Genomic DNA, 27,919 nt, shown 5'->3' with positions numbered 1-27,919 from the left:
AATAATGTTAAATGAGCGTTATGGCAACAACAATAGAATACTGGTGAGGCACAGAGGACATCAGCAGAAAGAGCAAGGGCATCTAGGAACCAGCTTTTTCTATTGCTTCGTGCTGAGATGGTGGAATGAACGGGAGACATACCTAAATGGCCGGTGATGGGCCTCTGTACGGGATGCTTTGTGGGATCTTAGAAGAAAACTCGTGCCGCGTCAACCAGCAGCCAGAGCTGAGCCCTCATCCCACACCCTGTATCCTCGGAGTCCAGAAGAATGTTCTGGAAGAAACATCCAACCCAATCAATTTAACTAAAAGTAATAAGACAAGACCAGTTGATTGAAGACAAAGCAAAAAAGGAACAATAATGTCTTTTCCACATTGGATCTGAGCAAAGAGAAGGTCGGGGCAGAGCTCTCCATGCTAAGCATGAGAAAAAAAGGGGGGGAAATGGCATTTCAACTACGCGAGCATTCTAGAACACAAAAGGGAAGGAAACACAATCTACAAAAGAACAATAAAACACTCAGTATGGAGTCATTTATACAGGACTCAAAAATAAGATGATGAAGCAATATGCTGGGATGAAAAGGGGATTACCAGGTTAAGCAAACAACTGAAGGCCAAAGCAACATCCTTACAGATCAAATAAATAAATGTAAACCAGCAAAGAACAAACTAGGCACGACTAAAAATTCAAACAATGGCAAAAAGAAAATGCTTTAGAACATCATAGAGAATGCAAAGAACAAAGAAAAACTGAATAAATCAATTAGAGATGATGATCAATGAGGACTTCAAAGTTGGCCCACATAAAGATCACTTATATTTCTTTAGGACAGCACCCAACAAATGGAAGAGTATTTCAAAGAGGTAATTTCGTAAGGGTTTTTTGATATTAGAAATATACTAAATCTGCAAATCATAAGAAATTAATATACTAGAAAAAAATGCAATTTACATGGAGACACTGAACATATCCTGATCAACATTCACTATAGAAAATGACTTTATCCAGGCAATAAAAGGGAGTTGGGGGGGATCCAGCTGGCCTCAGATTTCTCCAGACCAATATTTTTCCAGAAGAAATCAGAATAATGCCCATAAAGTCACTAATAAAGGAAAGTGTAACTTCAGAATATTAAAACTGAAGATATTCTCAAACATGAAAGAATTCAAGAACTATATGAGCCCTTTTGGAAAATATACTGGAAGACTAATCCAATTGCAAGATGAATTTATTAAACACACACACACTCCTCTAGAGTGAACAAGTTATGGTTAAAAGAACTAGCAATGAGGATTAAATCCATTTAAATAAGTGTAAACAACAGCACAACAGCAAAAATTTTGATTGCTGAACAGAACGTGTTATCCATCATTTTAAGTTTAAAACTATAAAAATAACAAAATTCAGGAGACAAAAGAAAGGAGATGGGAGAAAGTATCAGAGTATGAATCACTTCATCTTTTATAGTAAGAGGTAAATTAGTACTGCCTGAAAAATTGGAAGATGTTAAGTTAAAAGAAAACAAAATGCCTGCAAATTATTTGATTTCATCAAGTTTTTACTTAACCTTACTGAAAGAGATATTTGAGGAAATACTACCACTGGCAGAGGAGGAAAAAACATGATCTAAATTTCAACAATTCCTTCAGTTTCACTTCAGTTTATTTTTCTTTGGTTACATTCAAGTGAAATTAAGTAATTGTTTTATTCTAAGGAGCATGTCCAGTATGATCTCTGGTTAGTTAGCTCACTATTTATCTACCTAAATAGCCTTCCATCCCTCTGTCTATGCACCTATCTGTCTATCTATGCACAGGGATATCTGGAATGGTGTCCACCAAGGGTTAACGTTGGTTATTTCCCCCTGGTGGAATTTGGAAGTGATTTGCTGGTTTCTTCTTTGCACTTTAAAAAAATATTTTTAAAAATTATTTTATTGTGAGCATTTATCACTTAAAGATATGTTTTAAAAATATATTTTTACTTAAGTTTTATATAATGATAAATTACTATTTGATGACGTCCTGAAATCAAAATTAGTACTCAATATTAATTGATATATTGAGGGCTTGCTATGTGCCAAGTGCTCTGCAAAGGGCCTTATAGAAACAATGCCATCTTCTTTAAACCTCACAGCTCCATGAGCATGTTCCCATTCTACAGATGAGGAAATTAAAGCTCATATATGTTAAGTGATGACATCACACACTTTCAAGCAGCTGAGAGGGAGCTCAAATCCGTGTTTTGAATTCCAAGCCATTCATCCATTCATCCACTTTGTACTGAGGCCCCTTGGCCCTCACATTAGATACGCTCCACTATGGCACAATTACTAGACTTCCTCCTGACAACTAATTTTGACTAAGAATTCCCTCTTTAGATGGCTAAAGAAAAGTATATGACAATATTTCATACTGATTCAGAGACTCCAATTCATAAACCATCCTAAAATGGTGCATCTATTTAGCTTTCCTTTCATCTTGTCTTTGAAGATGAAATAGTTACTGATTTTACATATACCCTGCAGATTTATTTAAAGAATAAAATATACTGAAATTGGAACTAGGGTGTTTGTTTATGATTCTTTCAGCTGCACATTTATGCCTTGTGTACTCTCTGTATGTGGCTATATTTCACAATTTTTGAAAAAGTTTTTTAAAGAAGACTGTTAAACACAAGCATGATTTATCAGTTTATTTCACTCAATGAATTAAATTTTGATCTGTGATAAATTGTAAAACATAGATGATCAACCATATTTATATAAATGTATATAGGATTGTGTATTATTTACCTATTGCTATGTATCAAATTACCTCCCAAATTAGCGCCTTAAAACAACAAACAGGGGCTGACCCAGTGGCGCAAGTGGTTGGGTGCGGACATTCCGCTGCGGTGGCCCGGGGTTCGCTGGTTCAGATCCCGGGCATGCACCGACACACAGCTGGGCAAGCCATTCTGTGGCGGCATCTCATATAAAGTGGAGGAAGATGGGCATGGATGTTAGCCCAGGGCCAGTCTTCCTCAGCAAAAAAAGAGGAGGATTGGCAGATGTTAGCACAGGGCTGATCTCCTTCCAAAAAAGAAAAAACAACAAACATTTATTATCCCACAGACACTGGGTCAGGAATCCAGCCACAGCCTAGCTAGGTGCCACTGGCTCACTGTCTCTCACAAGCCCAAATCAGTGTGTTGAGTGGGGCAGCCATCACCATGCTCAACTGGGGAGGAGTTGTTTCCAAACTCACCATGTGGCTGTTGGCAAGTCTCAGGTCTTTGCTGGCTGTTGATCAGAGTTATCAGTTACCTAACAACATGGATTTCTCAATGGGTCTGCTCACAACATGGTAGTTTGCTTCTTGCAGAGGGAGGTATCTCAGAAAGAGAGAGAAAGAGAGACCCAAGATAGAAACTGCAGTCTTTTTATAACCTAATCTCAGAAGTTACATTCAACTGCTTCTGCTTTATTCTATTGATTAGAAGTGACACTAAATCCAGCCCTCACTCGAGGGGAGGAGATTATACAAGCGCATGAGTAGCTGGAGGTAGGGGTCATTGGGAGTCATGTTAGAGGCTGCTTACTACAGACTGGAACACCGTGTACCAAAATGTTAGCAGCAGTTACCTCTAGTAGCAGATTGGAATCATGGGTGTTTTTTATATTATTTTTATTGCTTCTCTGCTTTTCATGGTGCAGAGGTAGAAGTGCTTGAAAGCATAGGTTCTGTATTTAAATTCTGCTTCCGTCACTCACATCTGGATATGATCTAGCCTTACTAAGCCTTGGTTTCCCCAGTGCCTACTTCTCATGGTTGTTGTAAAAATCAATGTGATCTGTATATAAAACATTTACACAGTAGCACATTTTAAGAGTTTATTAAATATGAGTGTTTATCATTGATGAATATATAATTTTTTAAATATGAAAAATGAGTGCAAGTTTTAATAATACAAAAAAGTATTATCCTGTTTATACTTACACTTCTATTTTCATTAGCAGAGGAGGGATATGAACACTTAAAACACAGGAAAAATGAGAGAAAATAATATAAGCAAACGGTAACTTGTGTAGATCAGACCATACATGAAGACATTAGAAATAAAGAAAAAATGAATGATGATGCAATTGTGGAAAGGGGTGCACTTCAGAGGAGGCAGGGCAGGCTGAGGACAGACTGAAGGGCAGGATTAGAGGATCTGAAATTCTGGTCAGTTCCTCATTTACTGAGTGCCTCCTCCGTGCCAGCCACTGAGGATACAGTGTTGAATAAGGCAGAATGTCTGCCTTCAGAAAACTCACAGTCTAGAAGGCAATTAAAGAGATCCTTTCAAAATATTTGGTGACTTCAGAGAGAGAAATAAGCATTTAATCAACAGCTATTTATTGAACACCTATTTTGGGCAGGCATTACAGAGGATACCAGAAAGCATTGCCCTCAAGGAACTCAATGCATAGTGCAGGAGATGAACAAACTAAACAGGCAATCTCCAGACAATATAACAAATGTTAAGATGAGCAGAGAGTCTTTTTTTAAAGAGATTATACAAGATAGGAGAGCAGAGGTATAGTTTAGGGAATCAAGGAAGATTTCCTGGAGAACGTCATATCTAAGCTGACATCACGTTAGCCAAGCCAAGGGTTAGGAGAAGGGAGTTCTAGCTGAAGGAACATCCTTAGCACAGGGTGCTGACAGCCCAGAGAAAAATGACATAACTGAGAGACAACAGGCTGCAGGGTATAGACAGGTTAATCAAGGTCTGTTTATGGAGTGTTCAGAGCAGACAACAGAAAATAGGATGCATGTTTAAAATTTGCAGAGAGCAATGACATAGTGGATGCTCTGTTTAAGTATGAACTTGTGTTTCCTTCAGAGGAAGTGTGGATAAGTGGTGAGCTCAGCACCCAGGGAGGAGGGGACCTTGACATCAGAGGTTGAGTTCACCTGGAGTCTTCCTCCCAGGATGACTTTCTTAAATGCCGATGATGTCTGGGCTAGATGTCCGTTGTAGCTCATTCTGAGCTCTGCAGAACCATGTGATACTTGCAGAAACAATTAGTCTCATGCGTCATAGACAGAGTGTCAGGAAGAGTGAGAGAGAAGAGAGAGCTCTCAAAACAAATAAAAACATACCAGGACTTAATTGGGCTCTTCCTAGAAGGCGTGTTCATTGGGGGAGGTGCCAGCAAAAGCAGAGCCGAGCCAGAAACAGGATGGGAGAATTTACTAGTCCCCGTCATAGTGGGACAACCATCTGATTTTACTATTCCGGAGCAGGGTGACTGTGGACTAATCCTTCAATCTTTTTGACCCAAGTTTCTCATCTGTAAAATAAGGATAATAACCTCTATTTCACAGGACTGCTGGAGGGATAAAATGAGATTATCTCAATGAAAGAACAGAGCACTATCCAACAGTAAGCTAATTTTACTATTGTTGTTAGGGAATAGAGTGTAATTGTTAATGCTTGGCCTCTGGAGTCCAAGCTTGGGTTCAAATCTCAGTCTTTCAATTACTAGCTGTATGACCTTAGGCCAGTTACTTAATTTCTCTGAGTTTCCAATTCCTTGTCCATAAAATGGAGAAAATAATAGTAGCTACTTCATAGGGGTTTTATGAGGCATAAATGATTAATTCATGTAAAATGCTAAAACAATGCAGGCATACAATAAATTCTCAGTAAATATCAGCTATTAGCAGGAGGAGGAAGAGATGTAATGGTAGCACCAATAGTATCAGTAGGAGCAGGAGTATTTCTGGATTCTATGACCTTGATTGTTATAAGATACAGATGGGGATAGAAAAATTACGTATTAATGAAAATGAGATTTAATTAGCACCTCAAAGTAAATTCAAGTATTGTGTTTTTAAAATCTAATAGCAAGGTTGTGGCATTATTCTCAGATTGAAAATGAGGAAACAGAGACATGGAGAAGTTACATGAATTTCTTATGATCACACACCCAGAAAAAGCTATGAAAGGAGTTGGCCTCAAGTTTCCTGATACTAAATTCAGTGCTCTTTCTGCTAAGCTGAGCTATCTCTCTATGCTGGGTATGGCATGCTTTAAAAAGAATAATTTTGTGGCATCTCACCAGGGATTTTCTTTAGGTTGAGCTAAAATCAAACTGTACAATATTAGCGAGTCTTGCTGTTCTTTTTAAAAAGCTTTGTCTGCTCTGGTATTGTCTTTTAGCTTTCTCCTCTAAAAAGAAATTTTCAATTAACCATTAGCCTATGTTGCAAACATTTGTTCTTAAATGTACTCATTCATTCTTTTAGGTGATTAAGGATGATGGGTATATAAATATACAAGTACATAAACGACAAGCCAAACGACGTGCATATGGTATTTAATTTTGAGATGAGTACCATGTTTATGCACTTCTATCAGGCCGCCTACTTTTGATGAATGCGCAATTTCTTACCCACCATTTTATCACTGCCAATATTTAAGTAAATATCCTAAGTGCAGTACTAGAGAAAACCATCTATGCCACCCAAATAACTTGCAGCTGGGAAAAAGAAGCAATGGGTCCTTTCTAGATTCTGTGTCTGGTAAATTGATGCTCCCTGCTTCATTAATGCTGCATGTTTAGCAGTTGTCCAGCGATTTGGACCATGCCACCGGGTGGTGTAACATTGATCCTAGATGGGAGTATAAGATTTAAGATAAAGTTCAATCATTTGACCAAAAATTGCCAAGAATATTTCAGAAATGATCACAGATTATAGAATTGTAGAGCTATTTAAATAGAGAGAAGGGGCAACAAATCCAGCTGAGAGAGATTAACCATGGATAAAAGAAGAGGAAGGGCATTCCAGAAAGTAGGAACTGGATGAAAAATAGATTGGCTCTGTTCCAGGACCTACAGGAAGTTCGGTGTTACTGAAGACAGAAGAGTAGAGATGAGATAGAGGTGGGCAAAGGCCAGGTTGTGGAGGGTGTTGCATGCCATGCAGAGGGACATGGACTTTACCCTGAGGCCATGGGAAGGATTTAAGCAAGAAGTGGCCTAACCAGGTGTGCATTTTAGGTAAATCATGCCAGTGAAAATGTGGACAGGAGTTGAAAGAACGATGTCTTATTTCAACAGCAGGCTGGCACTTCCAGCGTTCTTTGCTCTTCATTCACTGTTGAGTGTGGTCTGAAGCTTCCTGAGCACCACTCTCCACCCTCCACAGCAAGGAGGCTTGGAGAGTAATTCTAGGAAGCCGGGAACATTCTGGGTTGTCAAAATCAAAACTTAAAATCATCCCTAACCATGACCAAAGTCGAAATGTTAATAGGTTTCACAGGGCTCCGTGCTGAGGGATGGGAGCCCTTCAGATATGACGTAAAACCAGAATTGAGATTCAGGTGGTCATACATCTCCTAGGGCTTTTTTGCACCCCTCAGGGTGTGGGCTAGAGCTGAGCTATTATGAAACTGTGGGTTTTGCAAACCTGAGCTCGTGAATTCCTTTCCTCAAGCTGTCCCCTCCTCATACCTCACACTGCAACTTCATCCCCTTATGAACCTCTGGGGTCTCAGGGTTTGAAGTAAAACTGAAAGTTCCACACAACCGCAAGAGATCTCTGCTGCCAAAGTAAACCCTCTTCTTTTACTGTGTGACTACTTCACAGATGTTGGGTTGACTCAGATTCCGGGTGTTATACTGAAAGAACACTGAAAGAACACTGGGCTTGGAATTCAAGCACTTGTTTTCAGTTCTAGTTCTGCATCTGACCTGTCAATCCATTTAACACTATGAGCCTCAACTTTTCCATCTGCAAAATAGGAAGTTAACCAGATGACGCCCGAGGGACCTTTGAGCTCTAATATTCTGTGACTACAAGAACATCCTGTTACTCATTATTGTCCTGGATACTAAAGAGAGATAAAATGCAATAAGCTGCCAGACTGCCAGCAGCGTAGAGGTTAAGTGCGCGCACTCCGCTGCCGCGGCCCGAGGTTCACAGGTTGGGATCCCCGGCGCACACCGGACGGACCGCTTGTCAAGCCATGCTGTGGCGGCGTCCCATATAAAGTAGAGGAAGATGGGCATGGATGTTAGCCGAGGGCCAATCTTCCTGGGCAAAAAGAGGAGGATTGGCATCAGATGTTAGCTCAGGGCTAGTCTTCCTCACAAAAAAAAAAAAAAATGAAACAAGATGCAATCCCCACCACCATGATATAGCTGTGATATTGATAATAGGCAGGTACCCAAATGATGTAGGCAAATGTTTGGTGACATGGAAAACTCTTCAGCTCTACTATCAAATGAAAAAAGAGGTGACAAAGAAGTACGGTATGATCTCATTTTCGTAGAATAAATATATACATAGAAAAAATACCCAAAGGACAGTCTGTTTATTTGTATTTTGTAATTTTTTTTACAAAGAAGGTACATTATTTTTACAGTAAAAAAATAAATCTTATAAAATATAAAGAGTTATACTCTGGAGCATCATGGACCCATTGACCATTCTTATGGAGAATTAATGAAGATTTTGCAGATGATAGGACATTTAATCTGGAACATGATGGTCAGATAGGAGTAACTTATTTCTCAGCAACCCCTTCATCCACCCATTGTCTCATTCTTTTTTTCTGAATCCATCATATGGTTTGTCATGAGTAAGCACTGACTTCCCCCACTAAAGCATAGACTACTTGAAGGCAAAAGCAATTCTCCTGATTCCCCTGTATCATCTCTAAAAATAGCAAGCATTTGCCCCTTAGAAAATACAAAGTAAATAAACTTGCACTTATGATGGGGATTTTGTTGAAGGTAGGGGTGTTGATTAATACCTAACTCTGTAGACCCTTGTGCAAAAATCCTCTGTCTCTAGTTTCTCAGTGGTTGGTGCACCAGTCTCCCAAATCGAAGGTCACAAGTTCACTTCTTGTATCAGCTTCATTGTTTTCTTTTGTGGCTTGAACCAATATCTTAACAAAGTATGGCAGTCATTGCACTGGGGAAGCTGAGTAGAGGCAGAGGAATAAATTAGCAAAGCACAAGTGACCTGAGATGTGGATGGATGGTCCTATCCTATACAGAAGCAAGGAGTCATTGGGGTAGGGCAGAGTGATGGAAGGAATGGAGGGAGGAGAAAGGAAGGGAGAAATCCCACTTCTTGGACCTAAAACAAGATGAAATCAATCTTGGGAAAACAACAGTTGTCAGCTACACTGCATGTCTTTAAATACCATCTGTGTACATGCCAACAATGCCCAAATTTATGTCATCAGCCCAGACCCAACTCCCAAATTCCAGACTAGTATATTGAACTCCTTGCTTTATACGTCCACTTGAATACTGAACCAACTTCTCAAACTTAACATGTCCTAAACTGAATTCCTGATCTTTCCTCCCTAAACCTAGGTTACCTGCAGCTTCCCCATCTCAGTGTATGGTAATCTCATCCTTCTGGTTGCTTAAGCTAAAATCTAGAAATAGAAATCATCTGTGTTTTCTTTCTTTATTGCATATCCCACACTCAATTTGTCAGGAAATACTCTTGGCTGTATCTTGAGAAAATATTAGAATCCAATCATTCCTCACCAACCTCACCACTACCAATCTGGTCCAAGCCATCATTGTCTTTCTCCTACATGACTGCAATAACCTCCTGACTTTCCCCCTCCTTCTTTAACCCCCTATAGTCTGTTCCAAGCACAGAAGCCAAAGTGATCCTCTTAAGACATACATTATTTTACACCACCCGCTTGCTCAAAATATTGCACTGCATTACCATTTCATTCAAATAAAAGTCAAAGTTTTTTGTAGACAATGGTCTACAAGACCCAATGTGATCTGGCCCCCATTACTTCTCTTGCCTCATCTCACTCACTCAGCCTTTGCCACATGACCCTCCTTACCAGTCCTCCTACACAATTATCCACTGCTTATTATTTATGGTTGTTTGTATACATTTTATCTAACCATTGAGTAATAAGAATAGCTAATATTTGAAACCTCAGATTTGCATAGCAGTTAACAAATTACTTCTGCATATATTCAATTTAATCCTCACAATAGTATTGTGAACTAAGTATTACTTTTCCCATTTTACAGATAATAAATCCCAGCTCAGAGTTTAAGCAACTTGTCAAGGGTCACATGGTTAGTAACTGGTGTGCTTGTATTCAAATATAGGTCTGTTTGGCCCTAATAGCAGAAAAGAGGACTTACTGTTGATTGATTCCTACTAGATTAAAATCCTTTACTTAGTAATTTTATTTAATTCCCCTTAATCTACCATCTTCTCTCCTTCCCTTGTGTCCTATTCCATTATGCAAGGTGTCTTGTACATAGTAGGTGATCATAAAATGTTGATAAGCATCATCATCATCATCATTATCATCATGTCATTCCAAATTCTGTTTTGAGTCCTTGCTTTAGTTAACTTGGGTCATGTTCTTTTTATTTCTTCATTCATGCACTAAAGAAAGAAACTTGCGGGCAGTAAGGTTGGGTAGTTAAATTCAGTGGTCAGTAGTTGTCTGTGTTTCTTTTTCTTCTTTCTAAAAACCATTACCTATTTGTTCTTATTGTCTGCTGGATGGCCACTCCCAAGGAAATAGTTGGTTCGTTGAGTTCCTACCCAATTCCCTTCCTACCAGCAATGCAGTTATTCAATTTGACAACTATATGTTTCCAAGAGGTCTCTCAATTCTCTTTTGTAAAAGTAAATGTGTTCCAACTCATCATTATTCCCTAAATGGTTCACCTGTATCTTTGGATATAACTCTTTTTCTTCCTTTTCAGAAAGTGTTCAGAGCTTGGTCAGTTATCTCGTCAGCAAGTATTTGTTTAGCCCCTACCTAATATAGGCCAATCCCTGATGTAGGAATTGGGAATAGACAGAGATAGGACACTTGGCCCTGTGGTGGTACAACAATGGATAAGGTAAGAACCAGGGTAGTTTTAGTCTGTTCCTAGCATATAAATCTGAGCTAGAAGATACCTAAGAGATCAATCAATTTCCATTTTACAGATGTTAAAACTGAGTCGCAGTATTTTAAGGCAGCTTCCAGTTTTTATATCAATTATTTTTATCCCAACAAGTTTTAAGTTTTAAAAAGATTGTGTATCCATTTTAAAAATACTATTTTTAAGTGACTTTAATGTTTCACAGTTTTGTTAATTGATGATGCCAATTAGAGCTTCTAATGCAGGAGGTTGTGTTGCTACACTAAATTGATTTCATTCAGCAAAATTAGAAAAATTTGACATTTTGCCGAGCCTACGCATTAATAAGAAGGCTAAACATATTTTTTTCCATTGTAATATCCACAAATTTTTTGTGGACTTCTGGGGATTCAGGAAGTACAGTTTAGAAAAACTTGCTAAGGTGGGAGAATGAGAATGCCAATGTCAAGACCAGAGCCCTGAGTCTTGTAGTCTACTCATATCTCTTCATATATCATTCATTCAACAACTACTCCTTCAGCCCTAGCTGTGCTCTGGCCACTCTTATGTGTACCAAGATACAAAGAGCTATAGAATCTCTCAGAGAAGAAGGGAGCTGAGAAGCATGGGCTTGTGAGCCACAAACCATTCAAAGCAGTTAGACCAAGTGGAGGAATAGTGAGCAGAGAGATGGAGGAGCTAGGAAGCAATCTGGTTTTAAAAGAATTTATATAGCATCCGAAGGAGTTTGAACTTTATTTCAAAATCAGTAAGCGAGTTCTGAATCAGGAAAATGGCATGATCACTTTATGTTTCCCAAAAGCAGCAATGTGGGAAGTATATTAGCATGAGAGAAGAGCTCCAAGCAAGGAGACCAAATCAGAGACTATCACAGTATTCTAAGAAAGAATATATGAAGCTGAAAACAGTGGGAGGGAAGGAGTAAAAGGGAACAGATAAGAGAAATATTTAGTATATTTGGTAGAACTAGAGGAGCAGGAAGGAGGAGTGAAAAATTGCTATATGTGTCCTCACAGTCAATCCCAGCCTCCCTTTTGAGATCAATATGTGCCATGTCCCATGTGACTCTCTCCAAATTGGCTTCAGCTTATTGGACAGAGGTAGACATCTGACCCCGAATGGGGCAAGTTTTCTTTCCCAGAAATTTTACAGTAAGACATTGAGACTTAATGGTCCATTCACTGAAAAGACCTGGAGATTAGGCTTGGCGCCATGAAGACTCAAGGGCTAAAGGCCATATTGGGCCATGAACAAGCAGTTGAATGTAGTATCTTGGATGGAGAATGGAAACAACTCATAAGAAGAAAAAAAAAATGAAGGACCATGTCATCCCAGAGATGGGGCAAGGGAGGGAGAAATAGGGAAAAAGGAGACGGGGAGAGAGATGTAGACCTGGGTAATGGATCACAGTCTCTTCATTATAAGAAAACAAATAGGGAATCATTCTTCTGCAGAGGCAACAGGATTGTTGAACAGAATGCTGTATTCTACTTTAGAGTGGTTCCAGAAGACAGAAGAAGAGAACCTGGACAGAAGAAGACCTTAGGAAGCATTGTGACCCTGCTGCTTTGAGACCAAATATGGCACAAAGAAGTTGTGACACATAAGTGCTTTAGAAATGTTACAAATCAAAGTGTTTGTCTGTTTTTTAAGAAAGGAAGCCTTCACAGGAACAATTGGGTAACCACAGTCATTATATTTACACGTTCATTTAACAGTAGTAAATTGCAATGCCATATTTTGAGAGTTTGGGGCTTTTCTAAAGAATGTTTGTGGTGAAGGGATAACAATAAGCCTCACTGAGGAGAAGTAGAAATGCATATGTGCTGGCCATTGCTCCAGGTGGACACAGAGACACGAAATTGGTGAGACATTTCCCACCACGCGGAAGCTCACACTCAAGGGGATGTGACAGTATAATGATAAGTGTTACAGCGGGAGTTTGAAAAAGAAACCCTAAGAATCAAGGTAAGGATACTTACATGAGCCAAAGAATCATCACACATTTCCTCCCAATAGTATTTCATACAAGTAGGCACTGATTCTGGAACAAAACCTTAAGCCTCTTGAAAGTAGATTCTAATGTTTTTAAATTAATGAGGTGATAGTTTCCTCTTTGATTCCTAACCAATTTTAATATACCTGGTGTATGCCTTCATAGTGGTAAATCCCATGTGAGTTTCAGCATCCAAAGGATTTGCCCACAAGTTGCAATTTTGACACTTCCTAGTCGTGTGACCTTGAGCAAGTTGTTTAACATCTCTGTGCCTCAATGTTCTAAAATGGAGGTGACTACCTACCTCTTTGGATAGTTTTGAGAATGCTACAATATAAAGCACATAATGTGCTTTATGTACTTCCGGTAATGCAGACAATATTCGAAACAAATTACTTCAGAAAAAGTTTACGCTTTATGTCCCATTATCCAGTAAAATCATCTCAAAGTTGTAAATATGTTGAGCAAATGTGATTCATTTTGTACTACCTCTATTTGGAAATATTACAGGAAGTTAAGAAAGGAAAAATTTCACCTATGTCCATCCAAACAAAACACCTTTACCTAACACCTCTCCAAAGCTCCCTTCCAATTTTTATCCCCTCATATCTACAATTTAACATAGCTAAAATTCTACCATTCATTTAATTACATGTTCTGCTTCTTTTCAGCTAATGTTATTTATAGATATTTTCTCTTTTGTTATGTTTTTCCTTTTCATTATTGCTCAAAACTCTTTAATACCGACTTATACTTTAGCTTGCCCTCGATCATTAGATATTTGAACTATTTACAATTTTACACTGTTAAAAATAATATTGTATTGCCTTCCTTTAGTCCATAAACATTTATTGAGCATCTACTAAGTGCAAGACAGGATTCTGCCATGTGGGGTTAGGAAGTTTATTCCAGCAGAAATTCTGCCTGCAAGAAGTTTTCAGTCTGGTAGAATATAGCTAAATCATTAGGTAGATAAATACATGCAATAGGATGAATTGCATGGGTGCCATAAGAGATGCCCAATTACACTTATAGGGCAAGTGATTCTATTTGACCATAATCTAGGGTTAGTGTAGCAAGACACAGGGATATTAACTGGAATCGTTAGGGCAGACCATGTAAAGTCTTGAACTCTGAATTAGAGATCCTGGATTACTTTGTATGATTAATGGGTTACATCCATTGAGGCATCATAGAATAATGGTTAAAAGAGAATAAATCCAACAATAAAGGGTTTGTTAAATAAATCATGATATGTACAAATAATGGAATACCATGAAGCCATTAAAATAAGTGGTAGAAGAATAACTAATGGCTTGAAAACAAATTATAATATTATCTGCATAGAAAAGTCAAACCATAAAGCAATATATCCAGTATAATCCCAATTTTGTATCAGAAACAACATGTAGAAACAGGCTGGAAAGATTTGCTCAGCAATTTCTTTGTGGTTATTTCAGAGTACAGGGATTATGAGTGATTTCATTTTCTTCTTTATGCTTTGCTTTCTTTTTTCCATTTTTAAATTGAGCGCTTAATACATCCCTAATTGTTCAGCATTTGGATTGTTTCCAATTTCCATGATTGGAAGTAATGGTTTGATGAACATCCTTGAACATAAGTATTTGTATGCGTCTCTGTTAATTCATGTAAGTGGAATTTTGGGATCAAGAGGTATGCCCACAGGACATACGTTACTTTGGTATTTAAATTTTTAACTTAAAACAACAAAGAAAGCCATGTGGAGCCATACTACCTATATTTGAATGCAAACTCCACCACTTCCTAGAATATAACCTCAAGCAAGTTACATTAGTTTTCTGTGCCTTGTTTCTCTCTCTTTAAAATGAGGATATTAATTGTACCTTTCTCATGGGGTTGTTGTAAAGATTAGATGCATTAATTCTTGTCAGGGCTTACAACAGTGCCCGGCACAAGGCGAGTGCTTAGCAAATGTTAGAAATTATGAATTTTTATTGTTGATAATACAATAAAAAGTTTTCTTATTTTGTTTCTCCCTAGTGCATTTTTTTTGTCATTTAATATTTTCTATTAGGACAGCATCTCATACCCTCTAATTAATCCTTTAGTCTCACAACTTTTTCCTATTGCCACTTTAGAAAACGCTCTTTAAAGATAATTCCCGGGTCACAGGATAGGAACCATTTCTTTTTGCTCTTGATACAAAAATTTATTTTTAAATATTCTGCAAACTATCCAAACACTAGTCACAATATATTTTGGCATGGAAGTTCGTTAGTATGTAGTTCTACAGTGTCAAAATCAATTTTGAAACAACACTAGGATCCCTGAAGGATTTCAAGCTTCACTTTTCAAGGGACCATTACAGCTCAAATGAGCATTTGTTCCCAACATTTTCCTCTGAGGGCTCCCTGAGATATCAGATGAAAGTGGGAAAAGGGGTCTCTTTTATAAAGTAGAAGGCACTCCTGCCAGAAGCAATTACTTATCACCAAGAAAGCATCCTTTAAATTTTTGAGGTTTGTAGAACATAATCATATCACATAAAATATTCTACTAAACAAAGACTTACTTGCAAGATGAGGCTCCTTCAGAATCTAGAAGTATTCTGTATGCTAGCAAAAGAAAGAAGTCCTTTTCAGAGTCCTTTGTGCTTCCTCCCTACTGCCAGAAGAACACATGTGACTCAGAGGAAGGAGCAGAGGACTGGCAATCAGGATACTTGGTTTTTAGACCAGCTCTGCTACTAATTACCTGGGTGACCTTGAACTAACAGTTACAATGTAACTTCTCTGAACTTCAATTTTCTATCTGTAGAAATGAGACATAGAATCAGCTGATGTCCAAGGTTCTTTTTGGTCCAACATTCTAACACGCTTTTCCTTATTTTGTTGTTTCCTTCTAGACTTGGCTCAGAGTTAGGAATGCAGTAAGCCGTCATTAAATATTACAACAGAATTCCGCTTAGCAGTTGGAGAGAGGGCGAAAATTCATGTGCTGATATTTTCTTCCTTAAAACACAACTCATATTTATAAGGTACCTATTAGGTGTCAGGTACCGCTATGCGGTGGGGACACATTATGAGCAAAACAGAAATAGTCTCTGTCCTTTGAAGTTTATAGTAGATCAAATATTAAGCAAGTGATGACAATTAAGTTTTATAGGTATTTTTCTTTTTTTTAATATAATTTTGTGTGTGTGAGGAAGATTTGCCCTGAGCTAACATCTGTTTCCCATCTTCCTCTTTTTTTTTTTTTTTTGCTGAGGAAGATTAGCCCTGAGCTAACTTCCATGCCAATCTTCCTCTATTTTGTATGTGGGACGCCACCACTGCATGGCTTGATGAGCGTGTGGCTTGATAAGCAGTGTATAGGTCCTCACCTGGGATTCAAACCTGCGAACCCCGGGCCACAAAAGCAGAGCATGAACTTAACCGCTACGCCACCAGGCTGGCCCCAAATTTGATAGGTGAAGCGACCTCAGGGACAGCCAGCTTTGAGATTCTGGGATATTAAAGCTGAACCAACAGGAGAGAAGATCCTAATTGCACTGAGTTGTCAGTTCCCTTAGACAGCCCTCCCTAGCCCTTCCCAACACCCTTAGCCCAGGCTAAGGAGGTTTTCTTCCTCTGGGCTCCCACAGCACTCGTGCTTACTGCCATCAAATCCCTTAATACGTTGCAATGAAAATGTCTGTACATATGTGTCTACCACATTAGACTACATAGTCCTCAAGAAGAAGGGCCATTTTAATCTCATTTTGTGCCTCCACCTACAACCCCTATTTTAGCACGTTGCACAACTCTTTTTTGTGTGTGTGAGGAAGATCGGCCCTGAGCTAACATCTGCCTATCCTCCTCTTTTTGCTGAGGAAGACTGGCTCTGGGCTAACATCCATGTCCATCTTCCTGCACTTTATATGGGATGCTGCCATAGCATGGCCTGACAAGTGGTGCGTCAGCGCGCGCCCATGACCCGACCTGAACCCCAGGCCGCCACAGCAGAGCGCGCACACTTAACCGCTTGCGCCAGCGGGCTAGCCCCCACAATTCTTGACACCAGAAAATGTTTGTTGACTACAAACGAGAAGTGATCCACTTACTATTTGAGAAGTGCAGTGACAGGTGGTGGGACTCAGGATCTAATCAGACTCCAATCAGCCCAAGAGTCGAGATCCATCTCTGGCCAACGCAGTACGATCTTACATAGAAAACATCCAAGTAAAGATAATTATTTGATTACCTTCATTGTCATGCAGAGTTCTCTTTTATTGATCATATTTCTTTAATTCCCTCATTTAAAAAGCCATCTGGGAACCCTGAAGCTTAAAGAGATGTTGCTGACAAAGCCCTTTGACCTCTCTGCAAGAAAGTGAATGCACAGACATGGAATAACTTGACATTCTGGCTTTTTCTTTTCAGTATTTAGGTCTTATAAGACAGTGGTCCCTAACTCTTATTTCAGGGTACACATTTCTAATAAACTCAGTAGAAGCCCAAAATGAACGAAAGTACTTGAATACGACTCTAAGCCATTGGCATCACCTTGCTGATTGTCTGAAAACAGACAAGCAGCATTCTGATCAAGTTCTGGAGTACCCACCGCCAGGCAACCTCTTTTTTCCAACTTGAATCATAGGAGAAGCTTTCTGAGTTTGTGGCTGGCTTCATGTCTGGGGATCTGCAGGTTAGTTGTCAGCTAACACCTCTGCTTCCTTCATCATCTGGCTGTGATCTGTCTTTCCTTCTTTATTTCTTCAGTTCCCCCTTGCCCTTGCTAAGCTGAGTCTCTTTGTTCTCTCTGACCGCGCAGTGTTCTTCCACCTCATTGCGTTTGCACAGAAGGAACTCTGGTGTCAATACTCTCCCACTTCCCAAACTATCTCCGTGTACTCAAATCCTTCCCACTTTCAAGGTCCAAGTCCCGTGGAAAATGCTCCAAAATGTCTTTTCCGATTGTTCCAGCGTAATACAATTTGTCCCTCCTCTGAGCTTTACGTGGAACCCTCTATTTATACATTTTCTTCTTATTACTTCCTGCCTGGTGTTCTAGGAGTTCATAGACTGGCCTTATCTTCCCTGCTAGCTGCACGTTCACTGAAGGATGATTTATTGCTGTATTTCCAGCACCCAGTACATAGAGGATGCTTAGCACATTTGACACTGTAGCATGGACTGGTACTCCCACTCTTGGATTTCTCATTCTTCAAAATAACAGATAAATCTGGTGGTTGAAATGAGTGGTGGAGAATTAAGAGGCTGTTGCTTTAAAGCTTCCTCAAATTGCATCCTTTGTTCTCTCTGGTCTGCACCCAAGGTAGGCTGGTTCTTGGGTGGAAAGAATTCAATTCCAAGGGAACAGTGTGAGCAAAAGTGTAGGATCTGAGCAAGCATTGACTCTTCTGTAAACCGTAGAGTAACTTAAATGCAGAATCCGCAATGGGAGAAGAGATGTCACTGGATAGGTAAAGAAAGCTTCAGATGATAGAAACACTCACATGTGAGGGTACTGGAACTTATCTCATTGCCATTGAGGAGAGCCACCCAAGGATGTTTAAGCACATGTGTTTCTGAAAGATGACCCTGGATGTGGCGTGAATAAGAGATTAGAAGGGGGCAGGGTGACCAGCTAAGGAAAAGTTCCTTGTGATGTATGGATTGTACAATTTCTTTTCATTTACCCCGAGGTGAAAGAAAGAGAAACGGTAAATTTGTATAGCATGAAAACACCTTTTTTACAATTAAAAAAATCTGCTGGAAACAAATGAGCTAACTGTACATGAAAGCCTTTAAAAAACCGAGGCAACACACGAACGTAAGATATGCATTCCCTCGGGCTAGGGGGAGAGTGCAGCTTCAAATTAAGTACTGTTTCTAGGCACATCATATTTATTCATTTCATTCACACAGTGATTTACGCCTATTTTTATTTGAAACATCTATTGTTCCCCAGAAAGTGAGGAGGAGAAAGGTACTATGAAAGCTTGTGGAGCTGAGGGAGAGGAGCAAGTCACAGATCATTAAATTCAAAAGTGTATTTTAAAGTAAAACATCCAAAGCATTTTTTTCTTTTTTGGTTTAACTCTTCATGCTCATATGTCTTTGGGTAAATTTTCATTCATTTCTGTCCTGAGATTAATGGCCAAACCCAGAGTCAATAACTAGTGTTCATTGAAGAAGCTATTCCCCTTCATCTCAGTTTCCTTTTTCTTCTGTTTTGGATATTCTGCTTTCCTGTGTGTGCCATTTTGTGAGTTCTAAAACTAATATGTAAAGAGAGTTGATGAGTGGAGAGAAATCTGAGGTGAGAAAGTACTCAGAGTCAGTACCTTGAATTGCTGCAGTTCTTCCCTCTTGATTGGGCTGAATACTGATGTGATGAAGATCCACATAGCAAGAAATTCTTATCTGGATTTTGGTATGAATTCTCTAGACTCTGTTTTCCCATCTGAGAAGCGGGGTTAACAATAGTAACAGCTAGTCTTTGGAACGCATTACTCTATGCTCTATCTCAGGGGCCAGCCACCATGGTTCATCGACCAAACCCAGCCTACCACTTGCTTTTTTACAGCCAAAGAGCTAAGAATGGTTTTTACATTTTTAAATAATTGAGGGGGGGAATCAAAACAATAACAATATTTTATGACATGTGAAAACAATATAAAATCAAATTTAAGTGTCTGTAAATAAAATTTTATTGGAATAGAGCCACAACCATTCGTTTACCTATTGTCTACAATGCTCTCCACTGTGTCTTAGTCCATTCAGGCTGCTACAACAAAATACCGTAAACTGGATGGCTTAAATAATAGACATTTATTTCTCACGGTTCTGGAACCTGGGAAGTCCCAGATCAATGTGCTGGCAGATCCAGTGTCTGGTGAGAACCCTCTTCCTGGTTCATAGACAGCTGCCTTCTCCCTGTGACCTTGCATGGTGAAGAGCAGAGAGAGATCTAGTCTCTTTCTCTTCTTATATGAACATTAATCCCATCATGAGGGATCTATCCTCATGACCTCATCTAAACCTAATTACCTCCTAAAGGCCCCACCTCCTAATAGCACCACACTGAGGGGTTAGGGCTTCAACATACAAATTTTGGTGGGAGACAAACACGCAGTGCATAACCCACTGCAATGGCAGTGTTCAGTAGCTGCAACAGAGACGTTATGGCCTGCAAAGGCTGACATAGTTACTATCTGACCCTTAACAGACAAAGTTTGCTGGTCCTTGTTCTATGCTTTCAACAACCAATGAGTCTGTTCCCCGCTGTTTTCCCACTTTACGAGTGAGGAGACTGGGGCACAGAGAGTAACTTGCTCTAGTTAATTATCACACAGCTAGGAGGTGGATTCAGGATCCACACCACCCAGAGAGTCAGACTCCAAAAGGTGCGTGCTCATACTCTATATAATGCAGTTTTCCTATTATTCTGCATTGCTTCTCAGAGCCATCATTCAAAATCCAGTTGAAGTCCCATTGCCTCTGAGAAGTCTTTCTCCACTATTCCAGCCTCTATTATTCTATTTTCTCCTACCAAATTTCCATGTCCCTTACTGTCAGTTCGATTTTTGTTGGCCCTTCGTCATGCACTACCATGGTTGCCTGTTTACCTGTGTTCCTCTCCCAGGAGAACACGAAGCCCGTTGAGAGCAGACAGTGTGCCTTGATTCTTACAGCCCAGCATTAGCACAGTGCCTAACTCGTGGTAGGAACCCAGAAGATGTGAGTTGATTGAACAAATGTGACTTAGGTGAGTATGACTCTTCTCCCCAATACTGCAGTAAGCTCACGTACCACTGGGATGAAAACCTCCACTTCCTGTGTTTCTCCCCACAGAGAAGAAAACAATGCTCCCAATGGCCCATTATTAGAGATTCCCTGCATTGACTGATTGACTGAAAATAAAGATGTTATAACCTTCCTTTATTGACAAAGGTATTTGACCGAACCCACTGAGAGGGACTGCCTGCTTTGGGGCTATTCAGACATGCCATTTGAAGATGTTCTTTCTCAATTCATCCTTCCTGTTGCTAGCTGGGTCATTCCACTTCTCTCTTCAAGTGCCTTTATTGACTCACCATTATCTACAGAATCAAGTCCAAGTTCCTCAGGTTGGCATTCAGAATCCTCACGTGTTTGATCCCAAGGCAACTTTCCAGCTACACCTTCCCCTCTGTTTTCCCACATCCTTCAACATTCCTCAAACCACTGTCCTTATCCTATGACTGTGCCTTTGACCATGCTCTTCCCGACCCCATATCTCCATCCATCAATATCTTTGAATGCCTAATGCCATGTTGAAATGTCACCTCTCTGCGGACAGGGAATATGCCTCAGTCATCTCCACTTGTCTTACAGTGCCTAAGCCATAGCTGCACATAGTAAGTGCTCGATATTGGTGTTTTGCTGCTATGTTCCGACTCTTTATCCATCAACTGGTTCTCACCTGGATTCTTTGTGACTAGATAAGATTAGGGGTACCACAAGAGGGCAGGGAAAGGAGCAAAGGTTTATGTGTCTTCATCCCTCAGGCTTATTCATCCATTCATCCAGCATTTATTAAGCATCTACAATGTGCCAGGCACTGTGCTGAGAACTTCACATTTATTATCACTCTATCTTTTACATTTCAGTGTGGTAGATATTATTATTAGCTTCATTAGACAAAAAGAGAAACCTGGGCTCAGAGAGGTGGTGCAATTTGCCCAAAGTGACACGGCTAATTTGTGTCTGATCATAGAACAAAACCTATGGTCTTTCCATTATATGTCATCACCCTAAGACAAAGACCCAAACCCCAAGGAGCTCACAGACTTGGAGGGAATTTGAGTTTTATAGCCTGTTCATGGATATATTCATCCATTTATTCCACAAATAGTGCACCAGGCATCAGGAACATGGCTGTGAATTGCAGGCAGGGTTCCTGCCATCTTGGACATTACATTAGGTGGGAGATATGCAATAAACAAATAAACAAAATAATTATAGACTTTGATGAGTGCTATGATGAAAATAGATGGAGTGATGTGATTGAGAGTACCTGGGTGAGGCCACCATTAGGTGTAGAGTTAGGCCAGGGCTTTTTGAGGAATAGACGTTAGGTGGAGACAAAAAGGATAAGAGGGAGACATCCATAATGAGCCAGGAGGAGAGCCTTCCAAGCAGAGGGAACAGCTAGTGCAAAGGTCTTGAGACATGCAATACAGTGAGATTATTCACAAAACAGAAAGGAGGCCAGTGCGGCTGAGCAAGAGAGATGGGGGTGATGGAAGGTGAAGTTGGAGAGCTGGAAAACCGCTGTGTGACTCCATGTTGCCTTGCCAAAAGAAGCAGTCCATCTGACATGAATGTAAGTACCTCATAAATTATAAATGCCCTGCAAAAGTAGCTGATTAGTACAGTTCTAAAAATTCATGTCCTGATATGTTTTGTTATTTATCATTTTAGATTTTAGAAAGGTAATATATTGTGCATAGAGAAATTATGAAATACCCCAGCATGGACTAGAGAGTACCCTATAATCAAACACATTGACATTTCTGCCATGAAGCATGTGAATATCTACACTAAATGGGATAAATAAAGGTACAGAGAGCTTCATGTCAGTTCAGGGCAGGTGTTGCTGCCAAATGTGTTTGTCAGCTCAGTTTTTACCCAAAATGAGTTATAAAATTTTGCTTTTCAGAGCTTATTGGATTTCAAGGTTGTAGAAAAGGGATGGTGAGCTGGGATCAGTCTCATCCCTGCTCTTCTCTCTCCCTCTCTCTCTCCTGGAAATGCTCCCTGCACAGCTGCATGAGTCCTTACCCACCTTGTTAATGTCCTGTAGTCTTCAAAGCCCAGGTCAGGTGTCACCTCTAAGAAGCTACCCTGGAATGTCCGTTGCAACCCAGCTCCAGGAGAAGTTAATCTTCCTGCCTCCCAGCCACCTCTGTATGTTGCACATATTACTGTTGCCTCTTCAAGCTGTACTGTAAGTCTATGTCCAGACCACTGAGACCTTGAGAGCGGGAAACATGTCTCACCCACCCCTATAGTCTCAAGACCCTGCACAGTGCTCCATTCAAGACGTCACTCAAGAAGCATGTGTCAAATTGGGTTCACTGACCTTGCACCCAGGTCTTCTTACCTTTGGCATGATTCTTCATCAAAAGCATTCCTACACATTCTCTCACCATTTTCTGGATAAAGCAATGGCTTTGACTTACTCGGAAACTCAGTAACTTCACTCAGTAAATGCTTATTTCTCACTCAATTTCCAGCCCAATGTGGGTCAGCAGAGTACTCTGCTCCTCGCAGGTATTCAGGGACACTGGCTCCTTATTCAGTGGTTCTCCCATCTTCGAAGGCCTTTGAGTTTCCAGTGGACCCTCTGCATCCAATCAGCAGGCAAAGAGTGGGAGAATTTCCTGGCAGGGACGGGCAGATCTGGAAGTGACCTTCGCCATTTCTGCACACTTGCTATTGGCTATAACTCAGTTACACAACCACATTTAACTCTAAAGGAAGCAGGAAATTCCATCCAGCTATAGGCTCAGAAGGAGGAGGAAGAGGTTTGAGAAGCATCTGGCTAGTCTCTGCCACAATCCTCATCAACACAACTTATTTTTCAATGGGACAAGTAACCTATATTCTGTTGAAAGAACCCAACCACTATTCAAACATCTTATAAACCATTTTCTGTGACTCTGGAATGCCAAATCCTGGTGCAGGCCCTCAGTGAACACCCAAGCAGTACCTGTTAATAATGACAAGTTTCAAGAATATTGTATGTCCAGCAAACCCTACAGATACTTCCAATGCCTCCTTCTCATCATCTGTGAATTACTTCCTTAGAATTGTTCCCCTCCATTATATACCTTTTTGGATGTTCTGCTTCTTGTGCAAACCCTTTGGATAACTGGGTCCATTCTGGTCAGACTTGAAAGCAGAGAAGCAAACTGACCTCAATGACCTTCCCCATCCAAAGGAATGATGGATGTGTAAAGAGGGGAAAATATGTGAAACCCAAGAAAGTAAATCATAAGTCATTGAGAAGGTAAGACAAAGGAAGTTCATGGGGCTTATTCACATACAGATTTTTTTGTTATCAAATGAGGAACTCAACAAACCTGAGTGGGGTTTTCAACATGATTGATCTAGCTGAAATAGAGGGGGAACTGAAAGTCAAAAAGGGAATGGAACGTTGATTTGGGGTGCAAAACTTATATCATCACAAATGTTCTGGTTTGTTTTTCAAACTCTTTAAGATCTGTGTTTCAAAGAGAAAATCTCTGACAATTTAGTGGGTGGTCATAAGAATGTATTGTTCAGGTCTCCTGTGATGGGAAGCATAGTTGACTGCACACCCCAGCTGCTGGATCCACTACTGTATGCACGCCAAGGCCACACCTCCCATGGGCTGCTCTCTGCCAATGACTAGGCATGGCAAGGGTATTAGTCCAGGCCCATTTCTGGGACACAGAACTGTTTTCATGGGCAATTTTGGCTCAAGGATTCCCACTGACCTAGCCAAATACTAGACTTTAGAAATGCACTCAAGTCTGAGACTATTTCTACCCAATTCTCCTTCCTTCCTCCTCTCCTTTCACAGGTGTGAGACCTGCATCAGGGTCTGCAGGCTCTCCCTACCTCCTCCTACTTCCTCCCTCTTTTTCTTCACAGGTGTTTCCTCCAGTAAATCTCTTGGGCATCTAATCTTGTGTTAGTGTGTGCATCTCAGAGAACCCGAACTTGCACATTAGTCCAGACTTCCAGGTGATCCAGTCAGAGATATTTCTTAATATCTCCTCTTACATTTAGTTTGAATTTTATTCAGAGAGTGGGAAAGAACTGATCATAGAAGGACAAGCCTTCCCATACTCCTTGACCCAAGGAACTTGTGATGTCAGAAAGAACTCTCCTCTCAGACCACAGTGAGTAACCATAATAATAATTACCGCAACAAAATCATTTCATCTTTTACTCTGCACTAACCAGCTAAATGATATGGATAGATATTTAAATGCTCACTTTAGAGATCAGGGGTCCCAGAATGATGAGGAGACTTGCCCAAAGTGATGATGTGTCAATGGAGAGACGTGGTAGAGGCTGACATCGCCCAGCTCCTGGTCTTCCCCACTTTCCATGCTGCCACGTTACGTACTCCATGTTTCACAACCACTGCAAGACAGAATCAATTCAGGCAACCTGAAGTGACTATTTTGGGTGACATGATCAGCCAGTTCAACCCAAAGAACCTCATTTCTGGAAAACCAATAGACATCAATTCCATGGGTACTTTTTAACCATCTTTAACTGACTGGTCAGAGCCATTTTCAGCATTCTGAAAGTCCCCATCAGGTTCTGAATATACTCCCAGTGCCCAGCACCATGCCAAGAATACAAACAGTGCCTCACGACAATTGGTTGACTACTGTTGGATGGACTGACATTGGGATTTCCCATACGGCATAATCTATTTTTCAAAGATAAAAATTACAGCTGTCTTTGTAAAATGTGTTCATTTCAGTGGCAAACTGAAGACTATAACATGATGGCAAAAGCAATTCCAGACTTCATTTATTGCGTCCTTACTCTGTTGCAGACACTGTGCCAGAACCACTCTCAATTATTGCACCATTTTGCAGATAAGAAAATTGAGGATTGGAGATATTAAGCAACTTGCCCAGTGTGTCACAGCTAATAACGGATAGAGATCAGATTCAACCCAGATTAGACAACCACTCTGTCATTTTATCTCCTTCCCAGGGAGACTCCAGAATTGAGCATCAAAGTCCCCAAGAACGGGGGTAAACAAGACTGAAATCATGAATAATCCAGGATAATCACTTGTGTAGAGGAATATTTTCCAGTGCTCCATTCAAAGGAGATTAACAAAGTGACACCAAGAAAGGGTGTTTAGACCTTCTGAGCTATGAGCTAAGTGGAAAAGGTTTATAATTATCTCATTAAATGCTTGATAACGAATGCTTCCAAGGTGCTTGCTGCATTTCAAACCATTTCTCTTTAGTATTTTCTGAAGATCCCTGTTATTTTGTTGACATTCTAATAGAGGAGCTTGAAAAGCCATAGAAAACCACTCCAGAGACAATTTAAGGAAACAAACTATCTCGATTTCCAATCCTGGGGAGGATGGGCTTAGTCAGGCCTGCACATGCAGACCCCGAGTGCACCACCAGCCTCATTCACCCTGTCCTCTCCTTGACCACACTGCTCAGCCCACACCAAAGGCTGAAATTGGACAGTGTGATGGGCCATATTCATTTCTTACCATGTTACCAAATTTAGGAAGAGCCATCTTCAAACAAGAAGAATAGCTCCAGGACTGCCTACACTAGACTCAGAAAAATGAGGAAACCAGAAGAATGAATGAGAAGAAAGGCAAGGGGAAGGACATTCTAGTCATTACTTATTCATTCATTACTTTATTCATTCCCCAACAAATACACATTGAGTGCCTATTTTAGATCAGGCACTGGGTTAGGAACAAAACAGATATGTTCTCTAGCCATGAGAAGGAAAAAGAGATGACAAAGGAGGTATAGCCAACTCCACCTACCCAATGGTCACGCCCCCTCTTTCCTTGTTCCAGCCTCCATGAAAGAATCTTGATTCTTCTCAGCCAGTCATGGTTACCGCACTCCCTTTACCAATGATCGGTTTAGGCTAGACATATGACACACTTCTGGTCAATGGCACATAAGTTTGCATATACTCCCGATATAAAGGGAGTACACGAGGAGGAGGCTCTTTTTGCTCATGCTCCCTTCCTTCTTGCCTGAAATGATGTCCTGAGAGGACATGATGGTTGGAGCAGAGGTAGCCATATTGCAACCATGAAGACAGTCACTGCCAAAACTCTAAGGATGGAAGAACAGAAAGATGTGCAGAGCATGGGTCTTTGATGTCACATGGAAAGATGACATGCATCAGAATCCAGCAAGCATGTGATCAGCTCAGACAGGCTTAACCCTTGTTAGGATTTGTGGAGTGTCATGTTTTATTAATAATTCCAGTAAAGAAAGATGAAAACCTATAGCATCCATTTATTCTAGCTCTATTTTGTACCAGGCAATCGGCAAGATGCTTTTCACAATATCTTTTTCATCAGCACAAGAGAGGCAAGCTGATGCTCACAGGGGTAAGATGAGGCAGCCACCTCATATTAATCCAAACCAACTGCAATTTTTTAACCCCCAGCCTCCCTCCCCACTTCTTCTGTTAATAGCACCTCAATTTTCCTATACAAAATGGAAACACATTCCATGTGGTTCTGGGCTAACCATCGACTGTGGTGTCCTGGCCCCCCTCCCACATGCCTGCCACATAATAAGACCTAAAAAACTACTAACGTTTCTTAAAGCACACTTGTCTTGTTCTCTTGACCCCATTATATATATTTTTAAAAATCTGCTCTCCTCCCAAGACTTGACCAAATTAAAAAAAAAAACAAAACTAGACAATCACTTTAATATCTTTTCCAAGAAACCACTTATTCTAGATAGATTGACCATATAACTAAGATTCTACTTAGGAGACCAGCAAAGTTCTAGTCTCATAAATTCCAAGTTTTCGCACCACAGACTGGCTCTGGAGGTATGGAGAAAAGGTGTGCCATTACCAGGAAACAAGGAGTTAGAGGGAAACTATGTGGAGAGCTCTCACCACTCACGCTTTTTAGAGAAATATTATAAACAAACACAAACTCTGAGAACACGGATTTCCCTGCAAACACACTGTCACTGCCAGGAAAGTATTGCTCATCTTTAACACTGGAAAGAAATGAAGGGATATACTTTGCCTAGAAAGTTCAAGAATACATGCTATCTGTTGATGTGACTTAGCACAACCTTTTAGATTCACACTGCTCACACCATATAGTAGAGCGGTCTGCAAACTATGACCTGAGGGCCAAATCTGGCCCCTCACTTGTTTTTGTAAATAAAGTTTTACTGAAACACAGCCACACCCATTTGTTCACATACTGTCAATGGCTGTTTTCACATTGCAATGG

The sequence above is a fragment of the Diceros bicornis genome, chromosome 21 (genome assembly GCF_020826845.1).
Source record: "Diceros bicornis minor isolate mBicDic1 chromosome 21, mDicBic1.mat.cur, whole genome shotgun sequence".
NCBI classification, from domain to species: domain Eukaryota; kingdom Metazoa; phylum Chordata; class Mammalia; order Perissodactyla; family Rhinocerotidae; genus Diceros; species Diceros bicornis.
Note: the sequence above shows the minus strand (reverse complement) of the source record.